The sequence below is a fragment of the Condylostylus longicornis genome, unplaced genomic scaffold (genome assembly GCF_029603195.1).
Source record: "Condylostylus longicornis isolate FDR11 unplaced genomic scaffold, ASM2960319v2 ptg000013l, whole genome shotgun sequence".
Taxonomy (NCBI): domain Eukaryota; kingdom Metazoa; phylum Arthropoda; class Insecta; order Diptera; family Dolichopodidae; genus Condylostylus; species Condylostylus longicornis.
The window spans coordinates 17,538,964-17,552,754 of NW_026577982.1; positions in this window are offsets into that span (position 1 = coordinate 17,538,964).

The following is a 13,791-nucleotide window of genomic DNA, read 5'->3' on the forward strand; positions in this document are numbered from 1 at the left end:
CTTTGAAAGTGTTATGATTTTATGTGGTAACAGCCATTTATATATAAAAATCGCTATATAAAACAATAAAAAGTTGTATTAAAAAGTGTAGTACAGAGGTGGGGAACCTTTTTACCCATGGAAGCCAAATTTGAAATAACAATAACTAAGGAGACCGGATAAATTTTAATACCAATAAATGCAGCTTTTGTACAGTTATTGTTGTCCAAATTCAATTTTTTTTATTTTAAATTCAGTTTTTATTTATTCCAAATTCAATTTTTTTTTATTTTGAAGTCAATATTTTTTGTGCATACATACCTAAATACACATAAAAATTAATATAATTATATTAATAAAACAAAAAACCATTCAATGAAAAGTAAATAAGTAGACATAAATAACAAAAAAACATTTTCAAATTCGTTGTAAGCAATTAAATATTTAAAGAGCCTACAAAAAAAAAAGGCCGCACAAAAACTCTTAGAAGCCACATGCGGCCTCGAGGCTCTCTGGTATAGCAATTATCATACTACATATAAAGTCATTTATTCGTAAGGGTGTCACAGAGTTGATATGGTCAACTCTGCCTATTCTCGTTCTTTAATTTTTTTTCAGACAAAAATTCCACATCCACATTTTTTCTAAAAACACAAGAAAAAACAATGAAAAGGAATTTTATAATCAGATTTTAATAAATTTTTATCTGAATTTTATGATCATTTTTAAACCCAATCCTAAGTATGAATAGATGCAATGCACCGCAATTGTGTTACTCGCATTTCGTGTGTGCTCTTAATTTCGTTCTTGTGATAATATCTTCAGCTAATTTTTATATAACGAATAAAGAGACTTCTTTTTATTTACAATTTATTCTGCGAAATTAAATTGTAAGAAGTACCAATAATAAGTACGGTCGCATGTCATGCGTCATGTCAGTTTACAATAGCGAAATATCTCATCTTCCATGCAGAGCTGCTACCAGAAAGATATGAAAATGTGGACTGGCATTAAGAGGGTGTAAAATTTATTAAATAGATAACGATATGTATCTAATAAAATTGAGAATAATAAAGGAAATATTATTCATTATCATTTATTTATTCAAATTATTGTTAACATTAGGAGAAGTTTATTTTCCTCTTAAGAAAAAAATTAAAGGAGACAATCAGAAATTTTGTGCGAAAACATTTGATACCCGCTTCATAGAAAATTTGAAAGGATTTTTCCTTCATTACCTGTATCTATTATCTAAATGCAATTTATTGCAATAATGTTAGTATATACAAGTAGAATGACCGTTCATATTTTAATATAATTTCAAATTTTTATTATTTTTCTTGTGATTACTTTTTATTTCAATTATTTTGCTATTATTTTTATAGGGTGTTTACGTTCAAAATGTTATTTGAATACCACATAAGAGCGTGCCATGCAGACTTAAAAGTTAATCTTTAACAGCAATAGATGTGTATGTTGGGATTTCACGCTGTTTGTATAAATATTGCATGTAAGATTTTGGAAAAAGGTTTTTTTGTTTGCGTGTAATCAACGAATTCACTCCTTTTTTCCACACTTTTGTTTCCTTCCTTATTATTGAGTGTAATGAAAATTTTAATTTATTTATATAGGGCGATTATATTGCTTTAAAGGATACCACATAGAGTGCGTCCTATTGAGTTCAGATTTTAAATATTAAAATTTTAATAAAAACAAATTAAAACAAATTTAAAGAACAATTTTATAAAATTGTTGAAAAATTGATTATATTAGAAATATCGCATTTTAATAATAAAATTTTTCATAAATGCACTTTAAAAAGTAAATTATCATTTCATTATTATACTATATAAGTGCGAAAATAGAATCAAAAAATAATACGATGTCATTAAAACTGATTTTTTATTAACAATGACAGAATGAATTAATTTTATAATTTGAAGAATAAAAACTTTTTCAGTAAGAGGTTAAACTAAAAAATTCAAAAGTAATATGAATATAAATTTATATATATATACTACCCTCTCTATTCTAAATAAATTCTGACTGATTTTAATTAAGCTTTAAATGTTTCTAGTAAATATTTATCATTAGCGTAGCTCAGCTAATTTAAAAATGATTATTATTTTACAGCAAAGAAACTCTCCTAATTTCAATTAGAAGAATGTGCTGAACTTCTACCAGCAAACTCTATTCGTAAAAAAATTCGCTACAGTTGACGGATTTTTAATAGTCCGATTTATTGATGTCGGTTATCGATTCGTAAGAACAAAAAATTTTACAAAAAAATGGGAATTATTGATTCTTTTATAAAATTTTCGTTTCCGGTAACATTATATAAACCTTTATATACCTTTAAATATCCTTTATCAACCATTTTATGAAAGTTTGTTAAAAATTTTCGTCATCAATAAACGGAAATAGAAACAAAATGTTTAAGTGGCCATAATGAATACAAGAATGAAAAAATATCCTTTTTATTAATTGCAGTTCCGATATTATTGAACAATTAATAAAAGGTCTTCTTTTCTTAGGAAAAACATACCTGTTCAAATTCGTTTCAAATAAAAATGTTAGAATGGTCAGCAATATTTCTTCTGAAGGAATCCTGTATGCCATATTGGCGTGGGAATTTTTATTTCTAAGAATCTATCGGAATGTTATACCTAAATAAATTTATAAATTAATAATTGAAATAGTTTTCATTGTCAATAATTCTAAAAATATTTTATCATTTTTTACTTCGATTCCGTGAACGTAATGTATTTACTGAAATATTGAGAACGAATTAAAAGGGAATTGATATAAAATAATAACAATAGTTTTGTCCTTACACATTTATCTTTTTTACTTTAAAAAAAAAAAAAAAGACAACTTAAGAGTAGCATAATTTAGACTTGTGTCCTATTTGTAGAATAGTACGTTCCTGATTTATTTGCTCATTTTCCTTTCGGGAATTTCTTTTAATTTTGATTGGATTCCTAATTTTGGATTTCAATTTTAACTTTATGTTCTGCTTTTTACTCAATGAATTTAAAGTTATACGTATGCAAAGAAAAATAATAGTCGTGTTTAGTGTGTGATACCGTCAATTTTAACTCTTGGCACCTGAATTACCCAGAAATTTAATCAATTAATATATATGAATATAAATTTTATGATGCCCAAATATACATGGCACTAATGTATAAAAATAAAAGTTGGTGGGTGTTCAGAAGTTTTTTGTTATTTTTATATTTTTTCCACAAAGGAACCTGGGAGCTCAATAAATGTAATAAAAGTGATCCATTACAAAAGAAAAAAAAGAACCAAATTTAAAAAAATAAAATTTTATAAGTCATCAATAGTCCCTAAAGGTTTTATAAATAATAAAAATTCAAAAGAATTGAAAACTTTCAAAGATCGATCTTATTTATTGTAGTGTATAGACATTGTAATTCCAGTTAAATACTTGTTTTAAAGTTTCCTTTTATATCCACAAGAGGGAAGAGCTTTTAATTTTGACGTACCGTTTGTAATAAATCCGAAGTCAGTTAAACAAGAACCTAATCTAAGCTGCATATGATCACTGTATTATGTTTTATATGACTAAATAAGCCGAAAGAGTTGCACGAATGAGTGAAGTTGTTGTTCAGAATATCTCGTTAGTATTATAATTAATTAATAATTTTTAGTGGTCGAAAATGTAAATTCGATAGACAATTCCAACAAGAAAAGCTATAGTAGCTACCAACAATAATGTAACTTTAAAATTAAATAAAAAGTATTATTTAAAGAACTGTATACTAAACTTTTCATTTCGAAAAATAAAATATATAGATCAAGTTTTCCAATTTCAACAAATTAAAAAAAATTTTCTAAAAAATTGTAGGTTTCGTTAGAAATACTAATTAATATAAAAATAAAAACGGATACCTGGTGTCAGCGATAGTAATTCCAAATTTTAAAATCTGCTTCTCATTGTTGATAGGAATGAAGATATTACAATATGTTTGAGAATGAAATTTGTATAAAAATAAAAAAAAAATAATAATTTAAAATATAACAGAGAAATTTTTCTATTGAAATTATTATACACACAATAAATTAATAAAAACTAGAAGTCATGTTGTGACACCTGAAATGCAAGTTCATTTATTTAGAAATTCTTTAATAAATAGTATTCGTATAGTTTTGTATAACAAGTTAAAAAATTAAATAAAAACAAGAAAAAGAAATCGTTTTCATTTTAACGTTTTCTTAAAATTAAAAAATTGAGAATCATGAAGTGTTATAAAGCCATAAATCTATAGAAATAACGCTTTTGCTACTGAAGATTTTTAAATTTTAACAGACATGAATAAATTACATTAACGCAATCGCTTTATTTTCTATATAGAATAAAATGTATACATTTAATTTAAAAAGGAGAAAAAAAATAGAGTTGACTTTGTCAACGCTGTGATACCCGTACGAATTTGTTATCCTATGTGGGAATAAAGATGCCATAACTGACTATAGGACAGACTATGGCTTTAAACTGCCATATTACCATATTAATTTATGCAAAATTTTAGTGCTATGTGTTTTTCAAAATACTGTGTGTGCCAAACTACTATTGAAGTTGTATGGCACCTGCCAGAAAGAGTCAAGAAATTTTAACAAATTTTACTAAGCACATCGGCCCTACTAATATATTTGCTTATGTGAAATTTCAATACCATAGCTTTTATAGTTTCTGAAATACAGTCAAATAACTTTTGAAATTGTATGGCAGGTATCAGAAGGAGCCAAGCAATTTCAACTACTTTTATAAGTCACATTGGCCCTACTAATATATTCGTTTGTGTGAAATTTTAATATCACAACTTTTATAGTTTCTGAGATATAGCTAAATAAATTTTGAAGTTGTATGGCAGCTACCCGAACTGGTACCCTGATCATGTCCAATTTAAATAGGGTTCTGGCACTTACTACAATAAATCATTTGTGAAAATTTGGGGAGCTTAGCTCATTTAGTTTTTGACTTATCGTTGGGACGGACGGACGGACAGACGGGCAGACAAAGCTAAATCAACTCAGAATTTGACGCTGATCAAAAACATACACTTGAGTCTATATCTAAGACCATTATTTCTTCACGTTACAAACGGTAAGGCAAATTTAGTATACCTTTCGAACACACGTTCGTAAGGGTATAATAAAATCGAAGTACATAGTGTCTCATCAGATGAATAGGACTAAGTGTTTATTTATTTTTTTAATTTTAATCGCAGTTTCCAAAGATTTTATTTTAAAATTTTCCAAATTTTCCAAAATCAAATTAAATCAAATTAATGGAAAAATTTATGAAAAATTAAAAAAAAACTGATTGTATTATGCAGACGCAAAATATTATATCAGGAAAGTACAGGATGACTTCAAAATTTTAAAACATTTCGTGACTAATGTGTTTTATGACAACTATCATATTGGAATTCGATATAAATTTTGATTCAAACACGGATTTAATTTACTAATTTTTCGCATTTCCATAATGTGTTTCCAAAAATTCTCAAATGCATAATTTTTTATCAAATACTTTTTTGTTTTGAATGATAAATAAAAGTTTTTCTACTGTGAATAAAATCATTGTTCGTAGAGTTATTGAAGCTTTTTGATCGGTATGCCATCATATACAATATTTTATAAATTAAAAAATTCTTATTTGATCATTTTCTCCTCAATACGTTTAGAAAAATCCAAAGTAGTTTTATTATGTCCTCTAATTGATTTTAGGTGTACCTCTGAGTTACGCAAATTAACTAGATGAACAAATTTCTAAAAAGAAATGAAAAACACAAATCATTCTTTGAATAAAATGTTTTATGTTCAATTGTGCCTCTTTTGAATTTCTTCCTTTCCTCTTTTTTTTTCTTCTTTTTAAGATTATTTTTAGAAAGGTAAACCTACCTTATTTTACTATTGAACAATATATTTCATTTTAAATATGTACATGCATCGGTAATACGTCATTCGATTTCTAAATATTAAAACTAACAACTAATCAGGTGCACGCGATAACTTTCAATTTGATTCATTAACAGCTAATGAATAAGCAAAATTTTATTTTAAAATTCGATAAAAAAATAAAGAAAAATTTTAGGTGCGTTTACTTCTTCTATCAAAACAACAAGACAAAACTAACAATTGATAAAATAAAAATTGTTTAATCAACATAAGGTTGGGAAGAAATAACAAGAATGAAATAATGTAGCCAGATATCAACACATGAGTACAATGTAAGTATATTTGTAAGCATAATAAATCTCAGAATTTATTTGGAAATTTTTTTATTGACCGTAAACTGACGATATTCAAAGTTTAATAGTAAACAAAAGATAAAGATAGACTCACAATACGATTTTAATTCGTTTTAATTTGGTTGACTTTTATCCCATGAACTTTTTTTGATAATTGGGGTTTGTCTAATAATTGAAAATTTACTTTTAATAAATGCAAATTTTTTTTATTTTAATAATGACCTCATTATTAGGTCACAATAAGATTTTTTATGATATTATTCTTCCCTATATAAAATTGTTAGTTGTTTGTGTTTACTTTATTTTATGACAAAACTGTGCAGTTACATTACATTAACTTAACTCGGTATATATTTTGAAGTACCGATTTTACAGAAAGTTGCCGCAAAAAAATAGTTAGAGGAAAGAACATTACGTAGAAAACACAATATCCCATGATCTAGAGTTCAAATAACATCATTCCACGATCTAGGATTCATAGGACATATGTAAATGTCATGATTACTTATGTACATTACTCATGTACGAGTCGTATACAAAATTTGCACACTTCACATTTTAATTTGATAATCACTAACATTGTTGTGAAAAATTACAATTGAATCTTTATCATTGAGGGATTGCTGTGAATGTTACTAGTTATATTTCCAATTAACTATACTCTATCGTAGATATTCGCTAAGGTTTTTTTTAATATGAATTCAATGAATTCGTTTAATAAATTTTGCTGTATATTGTTCTTACACCTTATACCTTATTATATTTATTAATTTACCTTATTTAAATAATCCTAAATTCAAAATCTAAAATACATATATCTAAAAAGTAAATATTTTTGAGAAATGTGTTATTAATATAATCAAATTATTAAAATTATTGAGAATAAATCTTTTGCTTTGATTAATGAAAATATTAAATAAATATGTTCTTTAAAACAAATTTGCTTAATCAAAGCATTTTAATATATTAATTATTAAAAGTTACTGTTAACTATCACAACATACAAAGGACTCTATTAATATTATACTGTATACAAAACATGGCGTAAATTAAATATGCATATTTTGCATTATTTAATAAAAAAAAATATTTTTAACTTTAGACACGTTTGGTAACACTTTGGATGTTTGAATGTTTGAAGAAGCCTTGTGCTTGTCAAACAAAGTCGCAATCCCGTTTTAAACCTCTAGCGTATCAACAAGTTTACAAATTGATAATTAAGACTGGATTAATTACTAACAGTACATAAATATTCAACTTATTTGATAGCAACACAAGTCGACATACCAACAGGTTATGAGGCTGTTTTTCAAAAAAATATTTTAAAAAGCTTTTTACAGTTTATTTCAAAGCCTGTTTCAGATTCCTTTACTTTAACTTTTAAACATGATTGGGCAGCTACATATATAATTTTGAATTTGAAAATTTTCAAAATTTTCTAAACACACATTTAATAAAAATAATAACATAGTAACAGTAAAAGCAAACCAATCGGTACAAGTAATGCAAATGGATGGCAGCCTTTAGCACAAATGCACGCCGGTGGCAAATGTTATATAAATATAATAATTACAATTAATAAAATATACATATATGTATGTGTTTTTTATTTCAAAAGGAGAATAAATTCATTTTCTAAATTTACTGTTTAAAATATGATAATAAAGAATATTTATCAAAAAATATAAAGTAAATGTAAATATTTTTAATAATATTAAAAAAAATATTATGCATGTTGTTTTTATAAAATGAAATTAAATAAAAAATATTTTTTTAGTACGACAATTATAGGTAAAACTCTCAAATAGAATGAAAGTAAATCCAAATAATATCCTAAAGGTAATAAGCAAAAAAAGCAAACAAAAGACATACATATACATTAAAATATGAAACAACATTCTTTATAAACTCAAAAGATTTTGTATAGATCCAAAATCTCTACATATAATAAGCATTTGTCATGGTAATTTAATTAAAATAATTGAAATTATTATAATGAAAAATGATATACATATTCATACATACCCATGCATACACACATTGTTTTCATTTAAATTTCTTTTTTATTTTCTTTTCTATGTACATATATATTTATTTGCTTTCAACGAATAGCAGGATATTTTTTAAAGATGATTTTTTATTGCGTTAGTATTTATGTATCCTTGTTTTCCACTGGTATTTTAATTTTACTTTCCATTATATTAGAAGAAGTTCAAACAGTTGTGTTATGAAAGTAATTTGTTCGTGTAGAAATTATCTTAAATTTTTGGCGTCAATCAAAAAATAAACAACATATCCAAAAGTGTATCTGTAAGGACATTTTAAAACTTTTATTACGTATTAAGTCAAATAGCTCATCAATTACTAGTTAGTATTTTTTCACTCTTCGAAACCTGTTCTTCTTTATTCGTGCTATTTCATTACAAAACTAGCCTTCAAATATTCCTTTCGGCAGTATACCCTACAATTGAAGTGAAATTTTTTTTTTATTTCAATTCATTACAAAAAAGTTTTTGCAACAAGAACCATATTGTACATGCATAATGCAAACGTAAGATTTTCTCACTTTTGGAATTTCCATAAAATCGTAAAAGTTTTTATTGCGAATGACTATCAAAAACACAAAAATAAAAATTAATTATATAACGTATATATTGTCATTAATCACTCTATTAACAGAAGCACATTTTTCAACCCAAACAATGTAAAATAGTAAAAAGAATTATGAAAAAATGTTTAATAAACTGTAAACTTGCATTTGCCAACTTTTGTGTAAATATTTTCAATGGATCCAAGTTTTCATCTGAAAAATTTACCAATTTAAAAAATTTTTTGTAATTTTAAATAAATGCTTTCTTAGTTTATTTGTGTATTCTACTCTTCGTCCATAATTTTTATAGTTGAAGATGTTTTAATCTTGAAACTTTTCTCTTTCATATAATATGTACATATCTATGTACATATGTTAATTTCAAAATAATTAGCATACTTCTTTAATAAAGTGCATTCAAGAATGTTGGCGTGATTGAATGGTACTTTACTAAATAATAAAAAAGGGATGCACTCATACCTTTTGAGTATTTAGTAAATATTTTTAGTATTTACTAAATAGTGTTTAGTAAATACTTGAGACCATTATGCACTCGCAATACTGATGTAGGTCTCAATAAATCTTTACGAAATATGCTCTTTACATTCATTTAATTTCTAAAAAATTCTTTTCTTAAAATGCTTTTTCTGTGCTTACATATTTTACTTCTTTTCTTTCTTTTCTATTCACGCTTTCTTTGCCATTTTCTTTTTGATTTTATACATATCAAATATTTTGACGTTTCCTTATTACAATCATAATCATCAACATCATAATCAAACAGCCTTGTCAATGTCAAATTTGAAAAATATTGAACAAAGTAAAAACAACTACCTACAAGACAAAAAAGAAATATAAGTATGTACAATAATGAAGAAATATTCTTAATCTCTACTTAAAAATATAAAATAAATAAATAAAAATTTAGGACTTTTGGACGAAAATTTCACAATAATTAATAAATACACTTTTTTTTTCATTTTTTTATGTCACTTTTCAAACATTTTTATACAAAGAAAGTGAAAACTTGATGATATTTTTTATGTTTTAAGTATTCGTACATTATATACATACATACATATGTATGTATATAATTTTTTCTTGCCTTTACGTATGTATACTGACGGTGTTCTTAATTCTAAGAAATCCAAAATTATCAAAGTTATGAAAATGGATTTAACTCGTATTTATGTGTTATGTCTTTTTTAGGTATAAATATGTTTTTTTACTGCTACTTTATTACTCGTATTGTGTCACTTTTTTCCCTTGCAAAAAACCCAAAACATTATTGTTAAATTTCATATAAAGTTTGTAACCTTTTAAGTAGGTTTTTACACATGACGATTAATTAGAAATAAATTAACAATCGTTGAGCCACAATATTTTAGGATATTTTTAATTGGCCAGAATATATTTTGTAGTTGATTTTTCAATAACAGAAAATTTACTATATATAGCATTAAAAAATTGTCCTAAATTTGAAGCTTAATAAAACAATTAATCCTAATCTATCCTAAGGGCAAATAATACAATATGTTTAAAAAAACATAGACGCAATATATCAACAATAATTTGAAATTTTATTTTTTGCGATTTTGATAAATCGTGCAACTTTTACTTGATGGTTCCGAAGAAGCCCGATTTGTAATATTATGATAACACTATATGGGAAAAGTTGTGCTTTGAACTTGAAAATCTTCTGTCGGGCTGCAAAATGGACTCGGAGAAGAACTCTGATTGAAAAGTTTCATAAAGCATTACATACCTTTCATGTAAAATGTCTGAAAGATTTTAAGTAATTTGGAAAATAAAGTTGTAAAAAGAAACAAATACTTTGAAAAGAAAGTAGCAGTCTAATAAGTTGCAGTTATAAACAAAAATTCTGTTTTTAAATATCACAACACTTTGGCCAAATCTTATGTGATTCTTTCTTTTCACACTTCACAAAAATTTTATTCTCACTAAAAATATGAACGAAACTTCTTTTCTGTTGTAAAATTTTAAGTAAAGCCCACCCGCAATTGTTGTTTAAGCGAATTGGATGGATCCTGAACTGAAATAATATAAATAAACTCTCTTCAAATCCGAAAATATATTATTTGTTATAACAAGAAGGTGGCGTGTACATTGTAGCTAATTTACTTTTAGTGAATTTTTATACAAATGAAAATGTTGAAGAAAATATCCATAAGCAAACAATCCTGGATTAAAACCAGTTTTGTATTTTTAAAATCAGTCTTTTCTTTAATTTTTGTTCAATTTCTTGATATTATTGGAAATTATGACAGTTTAATGTTGTTATTTTTACATGTGAATAATTTGGGAGAACACTTCATTGTCATTCCTTTTTTAATTTGACATTTTATATAATTTTTTTTTGTAAATAAAAACTAGGGCTAAAGCTAAAATAAACACTAGGACTTTTTGAAAAGAATTTGAATTAAAAGTGCATGACAGTTTTTATTTCTCGATTATTAAAAAAAAAAAACCATACCAACACATTGTATATGTACGTATACGTATTAGAAACTTCATTTTTATTTAATATTTATTTCAATATTTATTCAACATTTGTTCTCGTTTATAGTTTATTTGCTCAATGAAGCTGCTAAATTTTTATACTGAGATTTTTCAACTAAAGCGACTGCACAATATGTAAGTTATCAAAACCGCAAATTCCCAAATTTTTGCGACTTTCAGAAAAATTTATATTACAGTTTACTTTGAAAATGAGATGGTTTGATCATCTTTTTGGAATATGTACATTTTCTGAAACTAGATCTTTGCTACTGGCCGATTTCGCAATTTTGATTCTCTAAAGAAATCCTGAACTTTTATACATTCCCAAGCCTCTTCTGAAAATAAAATAAGTTAGCTAAGTTTTAATGAAATCAGGTGTCAGCAAGAGGGCTTTTGAGAGGAGGACGAATAAATTTCTCATTTTTGCTCATGTGCAGAGAGTTCTCCTTAAAGCTTAATGTTTCAGTAAATTTATCGAGAATATCATATCTACGAAATTTATAAATGGAACTTCTAAAAATTTATGTTTGAGTTCTGATTGTCAGCGAAACTAACTATATAGCTTTGCAGATAAATCATAACGATGTATAAATTGGACTTCTATTAAGAATCAAATTTATATATTTTTCTAAAACGTAAATCAAGTAAAGGGCTACTTTTCACAGAATTTGAAATACATATGTTGTTAAAGGACATTTTAACAATCGTATGAAACATTTTAACAATTTGATCACAATCAATGAGGTTCTGTGATGGCACCGAATTTCGAGTGTCAAATTTTCGGATATTTTTAATTGGCCAGAATATATTTTGTAGTTGATTTTTCAATAACAGAAAATTTACTATATACGAGTATAACATTAAAAAATTGTCCTAAATTTGAAGCTTAATAAAACAATTAATCCTAATCTATCCTAAGGGCAAATAATACAATATGTTTAAAAAAACATAGACGCAATATATCAACAATAAATTGAAATTTTATTTTTTGCGATTTTGATAAATCGTACAACTTTTACTTGATGGTTCCGAAGAAGCCCGATTTGTAATATTATGATAACACTATATGGGAAAAGTTGTGCTTTGAACTTGAAAATCTTCTGTCGGGCTGCAAAAGGGACTCGGAGAAGAACTCTGATTGAAAAGTTTCATAGAGCTTTATGAAACTTATGTATTGAGAGGAGGACGAAATTCAAATTTTCGGAGGAAACTCTCCATGACAGGGAAGTTTATTAGCGTAAATAACTTATTTTTAACAATATTTCTGTCTATTGGTCCGTACGTGGTCGCGGGTATCTGAAGTTCGCTTGAACCAATTTTGAGGAAGTTTTATATACATATAAATTTTGCGGTCGATTAATTGCTGATAAAAAATAAGTAGAAAATATCAAAATATTGAAAATTCTATATTTCTACATAGACACTCTATATTGTTCTTGAAGATCTGTAGAATGGAAAGCTTTATTGCAAAAAATTCTTAAAAATCTTGCTGAAATCGTGATTTAACTTCACTTTCTGGATACTAATATTTTATCAAAAAATATATATGTTAACCACATTCCAACCAAAGTAAAATAAATGCCTGGGTTAGCGATTTAGCAATTTTAAATTGCATGTTTAAAATATCAAAGAAAATTTTAATTTAATTTAAAAACTCAACTTATTTTTTTTTTTGTCAGTTAATTCAATAGTCTAAGATTTTCACCTTGGCAAGAGAAAATCAAATAAATTCAATCTATCTTTCAGCATTTTAACTCATTTACAATTCATCATTATCTACAAGAGCAGAAGAAGAACAAAGTAAATCACTATTATGTTAAAAATTTGTAACACATGTCAAAATAAACAAATTACATTTTCATTGAGATTTAATTTTTTTCCCTATTACGTTGTTTACCGAGATTTTAATAGACTTTAAAAGGAATTCAATTTTGAAATAAGGCAAGCGTAGGTATATACTCCATTAACAAGGATATGATAAATTTAATTTATCTTCCTTGCTTTTCGATATACATACATGTTTACGTTATATAAATACAATCGAAAAATATTTTTAGATCGAATTCTAAGATTTAAATATCTAAAGCAACAGAAAAATATAGTACACAAATATTATGTTGAAACTAAAAACTTTGTATGTTGATAGAAACATAAAGCATTTAATTTCTGAATTGAAAAATTTCACCCCTGCAAATGATGCGAAAAAATTATCTTATAAATATGAAAGTTATGTTTGAAGAAACGAAATTTGATATTGCTAAAATAGCATACTAAACCGCAATTTTATTCCCTATATTTTATATTTTTATTTTCAAACTACCAAACATTTGAAAAGGAAATTACTTAGCAAAGTGGTCTTAGAACAATGTTATGATAGAATATACAACAATTTAATAAAATTTAGAATACATGATCAATTAC